The following is an 18642-nucleotide window of genomic DNA, read 5'->3' on the forward strand; positions in this document are numbered from 1 at the left end:
GTCTGGTAAAACTAACATTTATTTTTTAATAACTCGCTTCAGATGATACAAGTATTCGTTTAACGAGGTACACGTTTAACTTCTATTGAACCATTGCCCACTTAAGCCACGTGTCGCTTAGCGTGTTACGAAACAAGTTACGCCCATCAAGATACAGAAGGAAGAGAAATACTTACACGAGAATAATTGTGGCATTAAGACCTGTATTTGAAAACTTTAAGTGCTAATTTGTCATTAACGGCGAAACTGTACTTAAGGAGTATAGTAAATCTGGAAAGTTTTGTAATTTCTCTGGGCTTCATGTTTTTCTGTGTTGTCTTGAAGTATTTATAGTGCAAACACTAGTAAGATGCTGTCATATTTTCTGAAATCTACTTGTTTGTGTAAACTAACAGTGTTACATTAATTTTATTTTCTTAAGGGGCAATGATACAGTAATAAATTACTATGTTTAAATATGTGATTATTTCCTGATTCCACATAGAAAGAAGTATGTTTTAGCTCTTCATGATGTAATAAAAGAAAGAAACTGGAAATGTTTGAAACGTGTTTTCATAGAAGGCCTTTAGTAACAAAGTGAAGATTCAAATGGTTCAGATGGCTCTGAGCACTATGGGCCTCAACTTCTAAGGTCATCAGTCCCCTAGAACTTAGAACTACTTAAAGCTAACTAACCTAAGGACATCACACACATCCGTGCCCGAGGCGGGATTCGAACCTGCGACCGTAGCGGTCACGCGGTTCCAGGCTGTAGCGCCTAGAACCGCTCGGCCACACCGGCCGGCAACAAAGTGAAGAAACAAATTTCTTAATGGACAGGTATTATTATAAACAGAGTGCGAGAGAAATCTGTGGAAAATTCTTGCTATGGTAAGGGGCAGCTTGGTGAGGTCTGCTATGAGTTTCCCTGTAACACTAGGGTTATCCAAAAAGTCGGTTCCCGTTAGGTAAAAAGATGTAAAGCTTAGTTAGGCGGAAACATTTATTTGATAAAATAATAGTTGAGCTACTGATTAGCAATTGATAAAAAAAACATCATTTTTGTCATGTTGGGCGATTATTCCTGTATGGAACTATTTTGCCTCAAGGGAGTGGACTCTTGTGCGACATGCCTCTACATAAGTTCCGTCGCTCTCAAAATACTGACCGGGTCTGTAAAAGAAAATACGGGAGTTGGTGACAGTACGGTTAGTACTTCAGACGATAGCAAAATATCTCCCTGCGTGACGCCTGCGTAAAATGTGTTATTTGCAGTCATAGATGTCGCAGATCAGCACTTTCGAACAGAGCATCGCGCGCCCCGTATTCTGAATGGTTTGTGACAGTGTCCGGGATCGGCACATCGGAAGGAAATAGTTATTAATTCATTAATTGTATGTCAATTGTTATTGACACTACCCTGCAGCCACCTCCACTATAAGGTGGTCATTCATGAGGCACGGCCTTCTACTGTGCTTTTCATATTGCATATTTTGTGGCTTTCGGCGCACTACATACAAAAACAATACGCTACCTGTTTTGTCCCTATGTCAGACCAATACATCAGATGGAGCTGACGCTGAATTTCTGTGTTTGATCCAAAGCTTTTTCCCTGTTACGAAAGGAGCATTCTGGATTAACAGAAGACGATAGCAGTGATCCTAACAGTTATTGTCCAGATAAAGAATAAAATGACTTTCAGTGTCGAGGAAGGAATGAAGAGACCAGTGCGGCAGAAAGTGAGCTGTGGTGGCAGGATTTCTCGTGGCCACGGGAGGCTGGCGGGCGCTGACAAGCCGGCCAAATCGGATTTGGACGCGGTTTGCCGTGCCTGGCAGGGCTCCGGCGTCACCGAGACGCCGCCTCGCCGGCTTAGGCGGCCAGGCCGGGGTCCGCGCGGTCCTTAAACCTCCAGCTGCGCCTGGCCTGGCTCAAGGGAGCCTCGGTCTTATTTCTGTGCACCTCTTCAAAGTTTTCCTGCATAAAATTCTGCCTACACCTCTCTCTCTCTCTCTCTCTCTCTCTCTCTCTCTCTCTCTCTCTCTCTCTCTCTCTCTATCTCTATCTCACACATACACACACACACACACACACACACACACACACACAGTAAGGGGGGGGTTTGTTAAAATGGGATAGAAGAGAGAGAGAGTGTGTGTGTGTGTGTGTGTGTGAGAGAGAATTCCTAAGGGACTGAGGACTTGGACCCCCAGACCTACACACTACTTAAACTAACCTATGCTAAGAACAACACACACAGCCATGCCCGAGGGAGGACTCGAACCTCCGGCGGGAGGGGCTGCGCAATCCGTGACATGGAGCCTCAAACCACGCGGCCACTCCGCGCGGCGAGAGAGAAAAGGTGTAGGGTTTACTATCGGCGCCTACAACGACGCAGAAAGCTGCATGTGTATAAAGTTGTCGTCTACGTCTGCAGGGGGACTGCACCGAGTTGTCACGTGGGCTGCGCTTCCAAGTCGGGGCTGGCCAATCTCAATTGTGCCGTGGTTTGTGAACTTCCTAGCCCATCGTCCTACTGCTGCGACCACAATGACCCCGCAAAATTATTGGATTTCTTTGGTTTTACTATCGATTTTCATTAAGTGCCTAGCTTATTACGACTATGGCTTAGTATCCAGTTTACGGGGGGGGGGGGGGGGCGCAGGAATTTTTGACTACTAATTTATGTAAGAGCTACTCGACAGAATAAGGCCTGCAAAATCGTAATTTGTCTGTCTTTATTATTTTCAGTAAAGTTGGTTCCTAGTATCAGCCGATTATGAAAAACTCTACATTACATAGGGAAAGTGAGGATGTCGGCTTAGGACCAAGTGATTATGAAGGCAAACAAACCGGTCAGCTCATTGTGCCAAGTGCTACGTCACTACCACCCGACGTCGAGCTTGATACCTTGCGAAATACGCTATCAACGACCCGTGCAGTGGCAGATATAGTAAGAAGCACCAGCGGGCGGTCATACGGGCATGGCTGTATCGTCTAATCAGAGATAACACCCTGACCTTGTTATTTATTGGGATTCAGTTGGATTACGTGGTTGATTGCTGTTCTGTAGATTACTGATGCATTTGCTTGACTCTCAACTATTTCGATCTTTCTCTTAAACAGAATGATCGAATGTAGCGGGTGTGACACTGGCGACTAGAAGTCGAACTTAGTGTGCGCGCCCGCCTGTGTGTGTGTGTGTGTGTGTGTGTGTGTGTGTGTGTGTGTGTGTGTGTGAGAGAGAGAGAGAGAGAGAGAGAGAGAGAGAGAGAGAGAGAGAGAGAGAGAGAGAGAGAGAGAGAGAGAGAGAGAGAGAGAGGGGGAGAGGGAGAGGGAGAGGGAGATATGGAGAGGGAGAGGGAGATATGGAGAGGGAGAGGGAGATATGGAGAGGAGAGGGAGATATGGAGAGGGAGAGGACGGAGGGCATGTGAGGACAATGGACTAGGTTCTGTAATCACTGATTGCAATTCACGAAACTGTGACAGCCACAGCTGCAACTTCAGCAGCAAGACTACGCGCGATAACAAGAGCTATAAAAGCAGATTCTGGAACAATAGCAGCAACAGCTTACACTACAGCAAATCATCAAGCGAGAACAGCCTCCACTGCTACCGTTCTGCGCCATTTAATCCAGAAAACGAAGAGTTGTCTCATACCACAGACGTTGCAAAATATGGTGCTTTTATGCTATCTACTACCCCCCAAATGATTTCTCTTCTACAAACATTAAGTCCTGAGTGTGAAGATTTGCTGAAATCCATAGTTTGCTCTCTCAAGTATTGCGAGCACAAAACACACATTGTAGAGGTAGCCTGACATTTTTCGTTCTCACAAGAAGTTGCGTCAATCGTATGCCACATGGACAGCTTATATCAAAGGGCTGAGCCGTAAGCGTAGATTTAGGGCGTGGTGGAAGACAGTCCACCATCCGGTTACTTTCTTAGTTCGGCCGCCATGTGGGACACCAAATACGTTTTGGAACATAGACTTGTTTATATTTTCTTTTAAAATAACAAATGACATCAACATTCATCAGCAGTTACACCCTCTGATTATCTTGATTCACTGTGCACCGAATTTTCAGGCTTACCTTCACAAGGTTTAGGGTGTGCAAATAATTACATATTACACACGCAACTAAACCGTTCTGCAGCACCTGCCTGCTCCAGAGCTGCACTAGTACCAGTAGAAGTTCAGGACGACCTCACGTCTCAAGTAAATCGTCTGGTAATCAACTATAAACGCAAACTCAGAGACTGGCGTCTATTCCATTTCAAGACCAGGAGAGCTCATTTCGAGACTATAAGACGTACAATATTTGAAACTGTTTTATACTGCAAAGTTACTTTACAGTAGCCATTAGACCAACAGCGTTACCGGTTAATGATGATAAACACTACATTTGGATTGTACAGGTACAAGAAGTTGCATTTCGGAATTGTAAACGGACGCCCATTATCCAAACTTTTCCGAAGTGGCTTATTCAAAACATTCCGAGCACAGTCAATTACGTGGACGATATGTTAGTGGTGCTACAAGAGAGCAACATCTTTTAAATTTACATTACTGTTCCACACACATTAACAGTTGGATTTAACTTCAACCAATTAACGTGTGAATTCTTTCGTGATCTAATGGAGTACTTAGGCCGCATATTTCAATTGTAAACGACTTCAAGCGATTCAGCAACGTTTAGAAGCAATAAAGAAAGCTAAGTACTTAACGAACATGAACCACCTGGTTGGTTGGTTGGTTGGTTGATATGCGGGAGGGGACTATACAGCGAGGTCATCGGTCCCATCGGATTAGGGAAGGACGGGGAAGGAAGTCGGCCGTGCCCTTTCAAAGGAACCATCCCGGCATTTGCCTGGAGCGATTTAGCGAAACCACGGAAAACCTAAATCAGGATGGTAGGACACGGGTTTGAACTGTCTTCGTTCCGAATGAGAGTCCAGTGTGCTAACCACTGCGCCACTTCGCTCGGTTTTCAGCTATTCCTCGCAAAATAAATAGTTACCCAAAAGTCATGCCGAATGTTGCTCATATCGCCAGAGTCCTTAATAGTCTTTGCAACAAAGGTGTGAAATATGAGTAGTAACAGCTATGTCAGGAGGCATTTCATAAGTTATAACACTAACTAAACTCTGTTCCTTGTTTGGCGACCTACGATTCCTCAAAGTGGCTTATCCTGGACACGGACGCATCTCAGTATATTGTCGGGGTCGTTCTTTCTGACAGACGTGATGAGGGGCTTGAATGACTTATCGCATACTCACGTAAAACGCTCATTTCTTCTCATATTAATAACCTATAAATTGAAAAATAGGCACTGACTGTCATATTTGGCATTCAGAAATTCCATACATTTCTTTACAACACAAAATTTCGCCTCATAACGGAACATAAACCATTAATTTCCTCGTTTTACGGCATGTTGAAATAGTTAGCACGAGAGGGAGAGATTGGGAGAAGTGATATATACGTGCGTATGATAAACCGTTTCCCTCACCGCTACGGTCGCAGGTTCGAATCCTGCCTCGGGCATGGATGTGTGTGATGTCCTTACGTTAGTTAGGTTTAATTATTTCTAAGTTCTAGGCGACTGATGACCTCAGAAGTTAAGTCGCATAGTGCTCAGAGCCATTTGAACCCTTTCCCTCGCAAACATCTCTCTTTCATACCTCCTCTGTGTCACTGATGTCATTTATACTAAGATTGCAATACACGCGAGCAGCCTATTTGCTTCCACCAGCCTGAGTGCAATGCATACATGCTCTAATAAATGCCCACCAACTTGCAGTCTTGTACGGTTGTTGTCCCCAGCCTGAAAACAGCACGTAGACAATAAATCTGTAATCTTGAGGCTGCAAGAAACTCTTAGTGAGGAAGTGTTTATTTTATAAATGATTAAACTTCTGATCAGTTTGTTTATATGGGATGCCACTCGCTTTCTATTGGCAGAACACGAGAAACTGCACAATTACCTTGCTTTTAGAGTCGCAAATGATTTCTGTTCTTCAACAAATTAATGAACTGCATATTTCCGTTATTAGTACCACATTGTTCTCAACTATATGTCCAAATAACGACACATTGCTAATAAAGTCTTCAATAACACCGATCGCGGCAGACTGCATGTCTGTCTTCCGACACTGCCGCATCAGCTCTATCTTAACAAACCGTGGATTACTAATGAAGTCTTAACTGACACTGACGGCGACAAACAACATGTCTGTCCTCCGACACTGCCGAACCAGCTCTGATCTTACAACCAAACCACTTCGACAGCCATCCAAGCTAGACGCGATCTTTCTTAGCCCGCCCAGCTAGCCGTCTAACGGACTGCTTCCCGATCGGGAAAGCGTGCCGGTCCGGTGGCCAGCACGAAACCGCCAGGCGGATTAGTGTCGAGGTCCGGTGTGCCGGCCAGCCTGTGGATGGTTTTTAAGGCGGTTTTCCATCTGCCTCGGCGAATGCGGCCTGGTTCCCCTTATTCCGCCTCAGTTACACTATGAAATGCGGCCTGGTTCCCCTTATTCCGCCTCAGTTACACTATGTCGGCGATTGCTGCAAAAACACTATCTCCACGTGTGCATACACCATAACAACTCCACTTCGCAAACACTGAGGTCACACTCGTCTGGAATGAGACGCTCCCGCGGGGTCAACTGGGGGCCGAACCGCACAATAACCCTGGGTTCGGTGTGGGGCGGCGGTGGGGTGAGTGAACTGCTGTAGCCTGTCGTGGAGCTGTGTACCACTGAGCGCTACGGCGGGGACGAAGTCTCTCCATCGTTTCTAGGTCCCCAGTTCAATACATAAATACATACATACATACATAGGCGCGATCGGAAGACCATCGAAGTGGTTAGTCTGCCTTTTCGTTTAGTAGTTGCTGGTTATTAATACTTGCGAAATAATGGAATGATAGCACGCTATTGAGAGATACTTTAAGTATAAAATGCAAGTAAATACTCTGTCTAGTTTGGTTAATATTAATAACAGAGGATTGTCATTTTGGCGCGCAACTTCCGAATGCAGCAGCAAATGGCGGAGAAAGACCACAATTTAGGCGGCTTTTCTCACGATACCCGTACCTAACAAACCACATTACCTCATCTTGCAACTGCTGCCGACTCAACTGCTCTAAGAAGAGTTTCTTGTACCTGAATATGAGGGCTGCAAAGCCAGACATATTACAGTTTGGCCTTAAGAACCGCCGTCCAGAAAGAAGTCACAACCAGTGTAATGTTAGGCGCTTCCTCAGCTGCCTTACAAACCCGCCTATCAGAGTTTCTTGTCACTGTATCCGTATGGCGAAGGATACAGTTGAGAACTTTATCCACAAGCAAGTTATCAAACACATTCGCTGATGTTGGGCGGAGCATTGGCCGCAGTGCTCCTACTCCCCCCCCCCCCCCCCTTCTTCCCCTCATTCTCTTCCAGAGCTCCGCACATGCTTTTCATTAAAAAAGCACGATCCAGATGGTACATGGGGTACTGATGCTGACATCGAACAACAGGGTGTTTCAAAATTTATATATATGGATTTTAAGGCTTTGTAGTGTTTACTACCTTCAACTTACAATTATAAATAATACGTCAAGTGAAAGACCTATTCAACAATTTTTCTTAGAAGTGTTTAATGTGAGCACCAGTCTTTAGACATCGAGTCGACAGGTTTCTTACTCCCAAACCTTGATAGCTGTGTCTGGAGTAATTGTTGCAACAATGCTGCTTCTGAAGTTAGGTAGATCAGCCGGTAGCAGAGGCACATACAGACGATTCTTTGAGCCTCCAAAGGTAAAAATCGCTTGGCGTCAGATCGTGTGTGAACGTCGACGTTATGAAAAACAAGCTCTGTCATCCGGCCCCTTGCGGCCACTCCAGCGATCGGGCACAACACCGTTTAACCGATCGTGTACTGAGTTAAGCCAGTGACAAGGCGCACGATCTTGCTGCCAAATAGAGATCTGTGATTCGGCTTCTTCCAACCCAGGAAAGAGACATAGTCCTAGTGTAGGAAGAGAATAAACACTATTTACAGTTGCTTTGTCGAAAAAGAAAGACCTTTAAACTTTCCGCCGGGATATGGCACTAAAAAAAATCAATTTAGGTGAGCCTCGTTGCAACTGCACCATTTCGTGTACACATACCGTCCCAGTATCAGTATAAAGACGGCGGCCCCACTTTCGACTTACACCAGGGAAGAACAGCGATCTGTTATTCGGTTTTTTGCGTAGTGAAAGTGTGAAACCTATTGAAATTCATCGACGAATGAAGGTTCAGTACGATTATGCATGTTTGTCACAGCAGCAAGTCTGCGAATGGAGTAGGAAGTTCGCAAATGGTGTGACTTCAGTGGAAAATGGTCCTCGTCCAGGTCAAGCGCAACGAGTTTGGACTGTACAGAACATTGCAGCAATTGACCGAGTGACAGACGCTGAATGACATTGTAGCATGTTTACAGATTAGTCATGGGTCAGCACACCACATAGTGCATGATGTGCTCCAGTTTCACAAAGTGTCTGCGAGACTGGTGCCACGGCAGTTGACTCCTGAAATGAGAGAACGACGTGTGGATGCTTGTGAAGAACTTCTTCGGCGCTTTGAACGAGAAGGTGATGGCTTTCTTGCAAGAATCGTTACTGGGGACGACACCTGGGTTCACTTCCACCAACCGGAAACGGGGAGGGGAGGGGAGGGAGAAGGGGGGGGAGAGAGAGAGAGAGAGAGAGAGAGAGAGAGAGAGCAAGGAATGTCGCCACTCCTCATCACCAAAACCAAAGAAGATTGGAACAGAACCATCAGCAGGGAAGGCTATGCTCTCTTTTGGGACGAAAAAGGAATCATTTTGGAGCATTACATGTCTAGAGGGACCACTGTCACAAGTGCATCATATACAGATTTCCTAAAAAATCATCTGCGGCCTGCAATCAAATCAAAGCGACGTGGATTGCTGTCAGCAGGTTCCTTTTGCAACATGACAATGCAAGGCCCCACACTGCCCGTACAACAGTTGCAACAATCACAGACATGCATTTTGAGTGTCTTCCTCATCCACCACACTCACCAGACCTTGCCCCCGAGTGATTTGCGTATGTTTGGACCACTCAAAGACGCAATGGGACGAAAGAAGTTCCGTTCTGATGAAGAGGTACGCCACGCTGTGCATGAATGGTAGCACGGACTACCAAAAGAATTTTTTTCTAAAGGAATTATGCACTTTGTAAGCGCTGGAGGACTTGCATTGAGCGTGGGAGAGATTATGATGAAAAGTGATACAGCTTTGTATCACTTCTGCACAATAAATAATAATTTAAAAAATATTTAAGGTTTTCATTTGACTCACCCTCGTATAATAATCTTTGCTTCTCTGGATGTTCTGGAAAACTATACATATACACCTCTGGGACTTGTTTTATTTACCGAGTGAGGTGGCGCAATGGTTAGACACTGGACTCGCATTCGGGAGGACGACGGTTCAATCCCGCGCCCGGCCATCCTGATTCAGGTTTTCCGTGATTTCCCCAAATCGCTCCAGGCAAATGCCAGGATGTTTCCTATGAAAGGGCACGGCCGACTTCCTTCGCCATCCTTCCCTAATCCGATGAGACCGATGACCTCGCTGTCTGGTCTCCTTCCCCAAACAACCGAACCGAAACGAACTTGTTTTATTAGATACACCAGACCAATAACAACCAAATAAATGGAAATCGTGCTTTACTTTAACCTAGTACAGTTCAGCGATGGCTTCACATTAGCGCAGTTGCTAAATTTCGGGCAAAATCTTTTATTAACCGTAACTCCGTAACTAAACATTTGCGAACCTATGTTTGTATGAACTTTTTTTCTTTAGTTCCACTTGTAGAATAACATATTAGAATGTTTGCATATCTTCGTGAATCACCGTGTATACTTAGACTAGTAGGTTGCTTTCCGAAATTTCCTAAGTCTCAATCGCACAGTTCTCAGGTTTTCTGGTCTGATGAAAATCTACCTCAAGGTTGGAATCAGCCATATAGATTCGTTTTTATTTTAATTTTTGTCTGTATTTTACGCGCTCTTTGATGGCAGAAAAAGAAAGACAAGCTAAAAGCAGCGTTACACAGGCATGAAGACCCATACAACAAATTTGCCATTAAAGTGTGTTGGCACCACAACGTTGTAGTACATTCGTAGGCTACACATCTCTGTGCGTCAGTCAGTGGAGCTTATGTGCCCTGAAGCCCCCTACGCCCGTAACGAATGCGGCCAGGTCCGAGACTTCACCCGCCACACTTCTTTAGTCCGTCGCCAATTAGCATCACAGTGAAGATGTGAGAAAATGTATGCAGTTAGAGGCACTGGCAAGGGCATCTCTTGCCAACATAGGTCCCTCACTAAAGTGCCCCGTCTGGGAATAAAATTAGCGGCCTATGTTCATGTAAGCCTACACTGATTTTTGCACCTCCTCTGCTTTGATCCTTACAGGAGATGCACGAGGAAGGATGTAAAATGGTTCGGGATGCCCTTTCGGCACACATTTACTCTTAGAAAATTTTCTACAATATTTCATTGTCTTCTCACGTAAAACGTGAAATATTTCTGTGTGAACACAGCATCTCCATTTTATCTCGTCGTCCAGTCTTCCTCCATGAACGTAGTACACGGAGTAAGAATCAGTATAAGTTTATTAACTGCCTCTTATGCAAATGGGGTCAACTTGGTGTCAATTTTTCCACGCAGGTAAGTCCGTGCGATTATTCAGCGTCGCGTTGCATTCCAAGGTAAAGTGAAAATTACCAGATATAGAGATACGTATCACCATTGCTCTGATTTAACCCTTTAGTTCGGTTTGGAGTGATAAAATTGGAGAAACTTTCGTCTTCTTTGACCCTCGTATTCACCCGTCTTAATTCTGAATAACCGTCACAATAATTCAATTAACATTTAATTGTAGCCCTCTAGATCAGGAATTGCGCCGTCTTGCTGCTGCGTTCTCTTTCTGTTAAGTCTCTACCTTCCTTCGTCTTATTATTTCTCTTGCACACTCAGCAATGACTCACTGTTGTTTTATTTTGATTGTGTATAGGAATGGCTCGGACCTCTCTGTAGCTATCGTATCATTGGGTGGATTTAAAAACACATACACTAGCAATGTTCAGTTTACAGTTGTAAGTGAGGAGACGTATTGTGGGCTATTTGAAATACACCAACTGAAAATTTATTCATCTAGCAGAAGTTCTACCAAATGACGTTACCTACAGCTCTCCCCCCTTTCCCCCCTCCCCCCCTTCCCACCCTCCCTTTCCTCTATCCAAACATGCGTGCAAGTAAGCTTCATTTTTTCGTGAAGCAACAACGTTTCTGTGCAACTATGTGCTGTATGCGAATCTGAATTTTCTGAGCTATTTTAGAGTTCCATTGCCCTATAACTACAGCAGAGTAATTAAACCACATTTGTTAGAAACATTACTAGTTTATTTATAGCTTCTTGAATTCAAAACTGGGTAATTTCGTGAAAATTAAATGAGTTTTCTTTATAGTATAAACCTTCTACTATTTTTCCTTTGTACGAGTATGCATAATGCACAAATTGCACGTATTCCAAGTTACGCGATCTGTCCACGAAAGAAGGCGTCTAAATCTGTTTAATCCTATCAATCATTTTTGTAAACGACAACGTGACCGCATTAAACGGTTACGTTTTATTTTTCTTCTGCCATCCCAAACTCGAACTAAATTCATTATGAAGCGGTATGATAATCCACTTGATCTTTAGTCAAAATTGCAGTATTAGTTGAAAATAAATCATAATATTAGTCAAAGACTAATATCTTGTCCTTTATAAAATTATGTTCGACTGTGAAAACCGATTGTATAAATTTAATATGTTAAGAAAACATTTTGAAATAATTTTAATGAATCCATGCTATAAATAGAATACTTTAATATGGCGTAGATTTATCCGCTGGGAAGCGGCAGATATTTGCTATACCTGCAGTTTCCGTATAAAACGCGTATATCTTAATCACTGGTGTAAGTTAAACAGCGAACACTAAGATGTGCGATAAATCAGAAAGCAGGCATCTTCATCAGGTAGTCGCGTCTGTAGATGCCAAAACGCAATTACTTTCCTCCCAATCAAATAACTACTCATGCAGAGTACTTTGATAATATAAAAAGTTTCAGTATTTTTAAAATTTTTTGTCTTTTATTATAAATTCCACTCTATAAGACTAATGACGCTTAATTACCACCGAGCGAGGTGGCGCAGTGGTTAGCACACTGGACTCGCATTCGGGATGCCGACGGTTCAATCCTGCGTCTGGCCATCCTGATTTAAGTTTTCCGTAATTTCCCTAAATCGCTCTAGGCAATTGCCGGAATCGTTCCTATGAATGGGCACGGCCGACTTCCTTCTCCATCCTTCCCTAATCCGATGAAACCGATAACCTCACTGTTTGGTCTCCTCCCCCAAACAACCCAACCCTCTTAATTACCACATTCAGTTGGGATGCGACTGAAAGCGAAAGACAGAAATCCGGTAGAACACATCTGCAATTGATGTGAATAAAAATGACACCTACTTTTGAGCGCAGGTGATAGAACGGCACAGCACAGTGGCTATATTGCAAAGTCGTGTCCTGATTTAGTTTATTCGTAAAGAGAGCGAGAAGACGTAATTCTGAAACTCCATGAGAAGTGATCTCCAGCTTTTCCTTCCTCCGTGGAGACTTCAGAAAGCAAGTTACACGTGGAGTCCCAAGTTAAGAGCAAGGCGCAACAAGTGTTAGAAGAGAGCATATGTTCTGGGTTTCCTGCACAGCTCTACTGCTGTACGGGTGACAGGTGCACCACAGCGTGAGAGTGAAATAGCGCGGCAACTGGGAACGTACGCCAAAGTTGAAGTGCGTGGAACAGTACGAATCTTGCGGGCAAAACGTCTGAAGTGGCGGTATATGCACCAAATGAAGTGTCGCTTGCAACCGTAGTGAAACGGTGCCAGCAGTTGACCAAGGCCGCACACGCGTGTGTGGTGCTGATCCGCCGTGCAGTTCAGATCGTGCACCGTGCGATTTCCATCTTTCCTGCAAGCTGAAAGATCACACGATAAGATATTCTCCAGTGATGACGTCCACACAGCGGTTCTTCAGTGCCTCCTGTATCATCGAGGAATTGAACGACTGGTGGAACGTTTTCAGAAATTCAGTAACTGCGTTGCAAAATAATGTCACTTTGAGCTGTAGTGCAGCAGTCAATAAAAGTTATTTGGCCTGCCATAATAATGTGTACCTTACTTCTTTAAGTCCCCTCGTTTTAAGCTGTTTTAAAGCGTTCTGTTATGAATGTCAAGGGACCTCACCTCACTTCTGGTTGCAAATGAAACGGGCCAGTTCTATTGAGTTGGCAAAGTATGTGAAGCTGTGACTCACCTAATGTTCCATCGCAGTTTTCAACAAACAATTTGACCAGAGCGTACCACGAAATAAGAGTTCAAACCACAACTCTTTCTTCTATAAATCTGACAGAAGCAACATTGCTCTGCATTATGGATCCCTCGTACCACATTCGCAGCATCCATGACAATGACACAACGTGTGATGCTATTCGATATTTCACATGACGCTGTTTCAGACTCGTGAACCTTGCCAGAGATGTTTTTTAACACCGTTGTAAGCAGTTTCCTCGGAATTGTAAAAATCTCTGCAGGAAATGGTAATCAAACGGTTACTGAAGTTACTATGCAGAATTCTATGACTGTAGACATGCCATCGCACTTTCAGTGGAATATATCCACACAGTTCCGAAGACGTCAGTGGCAGATAAACGCATGAACTATCAGTTTAACAGCTCATGCAGCTAAGTTTTTGACAAGAATAGTGTACGGAAGAATGAAAGAGAGAATTGGGGCTGTGTTAAATGACCATCGGTTTGGTTGTAGGAGAGGTCAAAGTCGTAGTTCTGAAGATAACAAGAAGCAAGACGTAGGAGAAATAAAGACACGTCCATAAGACGTATTGATGTGGAAAAGGCGTCAGACAACGTAAAGTAGTGCAAGACACTTGAAATTCTCAGAAAAAGAGGTGTAAGGTATGGAGAAGTGCGGATAATACGCAGAACGTGCAAGAATGAAATGAGAAATATAAGACTGGAAGACCAAGAGTAGTGAGGTGGGATTTAAAACGGTGTAAATTAAGGATGCACTCTTTCTCTTTTGCTGTTTAACTTAGACGTCGACCAAACAGTGACAAACATAAAAAGAAGGTTCACGAGTGAGGTTAAAATTCAGGAGGAAAAGATATCTCCCTCAAGATGCGCTGATGACACTACTGTCGTTAGTGAAATTGAATGAGAATTACAGGTCCTGTGGAACTTAATTAACTGTCTAATGTACACGGAAAATCGACTGAGAGTAAGTCAGAGAAAGGGGAAAGTAATGAAGCGTAGAATAAATGTGATTAACAATAAAATTAAAATCAAAATCGAGCAGCAGACAAAGTGAATAAATGCTGCTATATTTGAAGCCAGGTGTTACAGAAGGCTGCTGAACTGATGAGGTAAGTTCATGAGGTCGTCTTTGTCGTAATGAGCGAGAAAAGGAATATTTGAGAAACACTGATTGATATAACGGACAGGCAGACGGGACATGTGTTAAGAGATCGGGAAACAATTTTCATGACGGAAAAAATGTAGGAAAAGACTGAGGTTGGAGTACGTGCAGTAGGTAGTGGATGACATTGGACGTACATCCATGAGCCAAAACATTGTGACCACCTGTTTAATGGCATGTTGTTCCACTTTTCAAACACAGTACAACAGAGATTCTCCTTGGTATGGATTCTGTAAGACCTTGATAGTACAACAGAGATTCTCCTTGGCATGAATTCTGTAAGACCTAGACAGGGTTCCAGAAGTATGTGACACAAATGTCTAGGCACAGGTCAAGCAATTGTTGTAAATTACGGGTTGATGGTTTACGGGCACGCAGCGGCGCTCGATGTGTGTTCCAGGGGGAATAGATCAGGCACATTTGCAGGCCAAGATATCAGTGTGAGCCCTTCAAACCACTGTAGCACAAATCTGATCTTGTAACACGGACAGTTATCCTGCCGGAAGATGTCGTTGCCGTACGGGGAGACTTCAAGCACGAAGCGATCCAGTTAGTCCGCAGTAATGTTCCCATAGTTCTCTGCTGTCATAATTTCTTCGATTACCACCACAGATCCCCTGTATGCCCAACTCAATGTAACCCATGGCATAGTCCTACCATCACCGGCCTGCATGTTTCATACAGCCATTCGCTGGATGTCGCCGTGTTAGGACCCACCCATCCACCTGGTATAACAGGAAACGCGATTCATTCGACAGGCGACACATTTTTATTGATCCACGGTGAAAACTCAGCGATGCTTTGCCCACTGCAGTTGTAACTGACGATGTCATAGGATCAACATAGGAACACGTAGGGGTCGTCTGGTGTGGAGCTCCGAAACACTTGTGCTTCCACCAGCATTGTACTCTGTCGTCATCTCTGCAACAGATCGCTGCCTGTCCTGGATTGCACGGTGAGGGATCATCTGACCTCTACGTTTTATGATGAGCCTTGGTCGTCAAACGCCACACGGCCTACTCGTTATTTCACCATCCTTCAACCACGTTCCACAGGTGCTCAGGAGAACGCTAGCAGGCTACCAGCTTCGCCCTTTAAGAAAGTTTCGTTTCCAGCCGCAGCGCCAGAACAATGTGCACTTCGTCAAAACCGCTTCTGTCAGAGCATTTCCGCATTTGTGGCTCTTATCTTCGCTATAAAAACTGCCCATTCGTCTTTCTTCCGCTTACATTGTTTCCTTACTGCATCATATGCCCGCAACACCACCAGGAGGCATTCAACCTCGCGGCGGTCGTGGTCATAATGTTTCGGCTGATCAGTGTAAGTGCTGCTCCGAGATGAAGAGGTTGATGCAGGTGAGAAAGTCAGAAAACTGACTACGGAACAAAAGGCGAGCGTTCAGTGTTCTGATCCTTGGTTTATGCGCCGCAGCTCGCATTTGAAATTAAGTTTCAAACATTTCTCAGACTTCACGAATTGTGAGAAAACTGCCGTGGTGTCGAGTCGTCAGTTTCGAGTCAGTGATAATTATTGCTGTCTAGGTCAATATCAATTTGCATTACTTTCTGTGCAGCTGTAGTGGATAACTGGCTTCCTAGGTCCCAGTCTTGAAGTTAAGTCATTGCATTACGCAAAATTTCGCCTCCAGAGTTGGGCTAAGCGCTCACACTCTTAGAGGTGGTTTCGTGTATCCAAAGGCGAAGCTGCGCCTCCTGCAGACTTTCCAGACAACAGGCGGAGGGCGGCAGACTCCGTATCGACCGGGCGGCCTAACTTTTGCATATGCTGCTACAGTAGCTCAGGCGCTGACGTACATCGGCGATGCATTGCGGAGTGGATGGCTGCTACTCGTGAATTTTTTGTTAACGTTCGCCAAACCGTGCCCGAATGGACAGACTAGTTTGAACTGGAGAATGGTATCCTTGTTATGGAACAACTGCTTCAACGTAAGATGCACTACGTCACCAAACATTCGCCTTGAGACCTTCTGTTTCATTTGATATTGAAGAGTAACAATAAAATAAATCGTAGGCATTATTACTACTCTGGAACCAGGTACGGGAATATGTTTAAAAATTGAGAACTAGGCTATTCAATGAAAAAATAAATTTGCATTTTCACCTTAAGTAAGCACGACTTTCTTTTAGAAGAATGACTAACGGAACTGCGGTACTCTTACCCTATACTCGCTGGTTGAATAGTCTGAGCAGCATTTGTTAATTTGGTGTTGAAGGCGACCAGAAATAAGGAGACCGGCTGTACATGTTCGGTTTATCAAGCTTGATTCGGACTATGAAGGGAACAGAAGAGTTGTTCGAGAAGCAAGTATAATGCTGAAATCGATTACTTTGCTTTAACTTCCTGTTCTTAGTGAGGACAGCCTTCAATGTTCGCGAAAAACTATCACTGAAGATAGGAAAGTAGGAAGGTACGGATTATTCTCGTTTCGCCGGCGACAACAGTAGGAACGAAGCACGAACACGAATTGAGGAAGATGGAGAAGGAAATCACCCATGTCCTTTTTAAAGGAACCATCCCGGCATTTGCCTTGTGCGATTTAGGGAAAGTACGAAAACCTAATTCTGGACAGATGGGCAGGGAATTGAACCTCCATCATTCGGAAGGCGAGTCCTTTGTAATAACTAATGCGCTTACCTGGATGAATACCTATCACTGAGGATTGGTTTTTACCTTACTTGCTTTCCGTTGGAGATACCTTGCCACGGGTCACGTACGCCGTTAACACGAGTGAATGCCGTTGTTCGTGCTACGGAAGTACACAGCAGTCCTCCACAATTATACACCGACAGAAAAAAAGGGCATCACCATGGAGGAGTTGCGCTACATAAACCTTTAGTGGTAGACGTGTTTTTAAATCTGAAAGATGATGTCTATTCAGATCCCGCGCCAGTCGCATAAGAGTCGCGCTAGTATCGCCACTGTGAGAAAACAAATGTTTGCTTTAAATACACGCTGTAACGGTCGTGAACGTTAGTTACCTTCGCAATTGGACGCGGTGAGTTGATGTTAGACGAATGCCTTTTACGCGACAAAGACGCCATTACCTACACCTCAGTGAGTCTCAACGACCTTGTGCAATAGTGCTCCCAGAAGCTGGATGTTCCTTCTACGATAATGTAGAAAGACGTGGCAGGAACGTGGCCACTATACATACTGCTGACGGCAGTGATCACGAGAATGTACGGGCGCAAGACGACCTGGTTGTGGATGGCCACGTGGTAACACTGAGATGGAAGACCATCGTGTTCGGCATATGGCACTGGCGCATCGCACTGCATCTGCAGCAACACCACAGTCACACAACGAACTGTCACATACAGTTACTTCAAGGACAGCTCTGAGCCAGTCGCCCTGTAAGCTGCATTCCACTGATTCCAAACCATCGCCGTCTGAGACTTCAGTGGTGATAATCGAGAGGTCATTGAAGGGCAAGGTGGAGGTCTGTTGGGTTTTCGGATGAAGGCTGGTTCTGCCTCGGTGCCAGTGATGGCCGCGTGTTGACGAGGAGGAGGCCAATTGAGGGCCTGCAACCAACCTGTCTGTGTGCTGCACCTACTGAATCTACACCTGCAGTTAGGGTCTGGGGTGTGATTTTGTATGACAGCAGGAGCACTCTAGTGGTCATCCCACGCACCGTGACTGAAAATTTGTACGACTGTCTGGTGATTCGACCTGTTGGGATGCATTACAGGGGGTGTTATCCAACAGGATAACGCCGCCCACAAACCGCTGTTGTTACCCAACATGCTCTACAAAGAATGGTGGGTCGACATGTTGCCCTGGCCTGCTCGATCCCCAGACCTGTCTCCAATCGAGCACATATGGGACGTTATCGGACGACACCTCCAGCGTCATCCGCGAGCAGCATTAGCCGTCCCTCTGTAGACCGACCAAGTGAAACTGGCGTGGAATTCCAGCCCACAAAATGACATCCGGCAACTGTCCAATACAATGCATACACGTTTGCATGCTTGCATTCAACATTCTGTCGTTTACACGGGTTATTAATGTAGCAACATTTCACATTTGCAACGGCTCCA

General features: G+C 44.6%; 1 protein-coding gene across 1 annotated transcript in view; it reads left to right on the forward strand.

Annotated features, from left to right (window-relative positions):
* The window catches only part of LOC124769265 (peripheral plasma membrane protein CASK-like), a 698413-nt gene that overhangs the window by 181147 nt on the left and 498624 nt on the right, over positions 1-18642 (forward strand). The gene's annotated exons all lie outside the window — the stretch shown is intronic.

This window comes from Schistocerca piceifrons, chromosome 1 (assembly GCF_021461385.2).
Source record: "Schistocerca piceifrons isolate TAMUIC-IGC-003096 chromosome 1, iqSchPice1.1, whole genome shotgun sequence".
NCBI classification, from domain to species: domain Eukaryota; kingdom Metazoa; phylum Arthropoda; class Insecta; order Orthoptera; family Acrididae; genus Schistocerca; species Schistocerca piceifrons.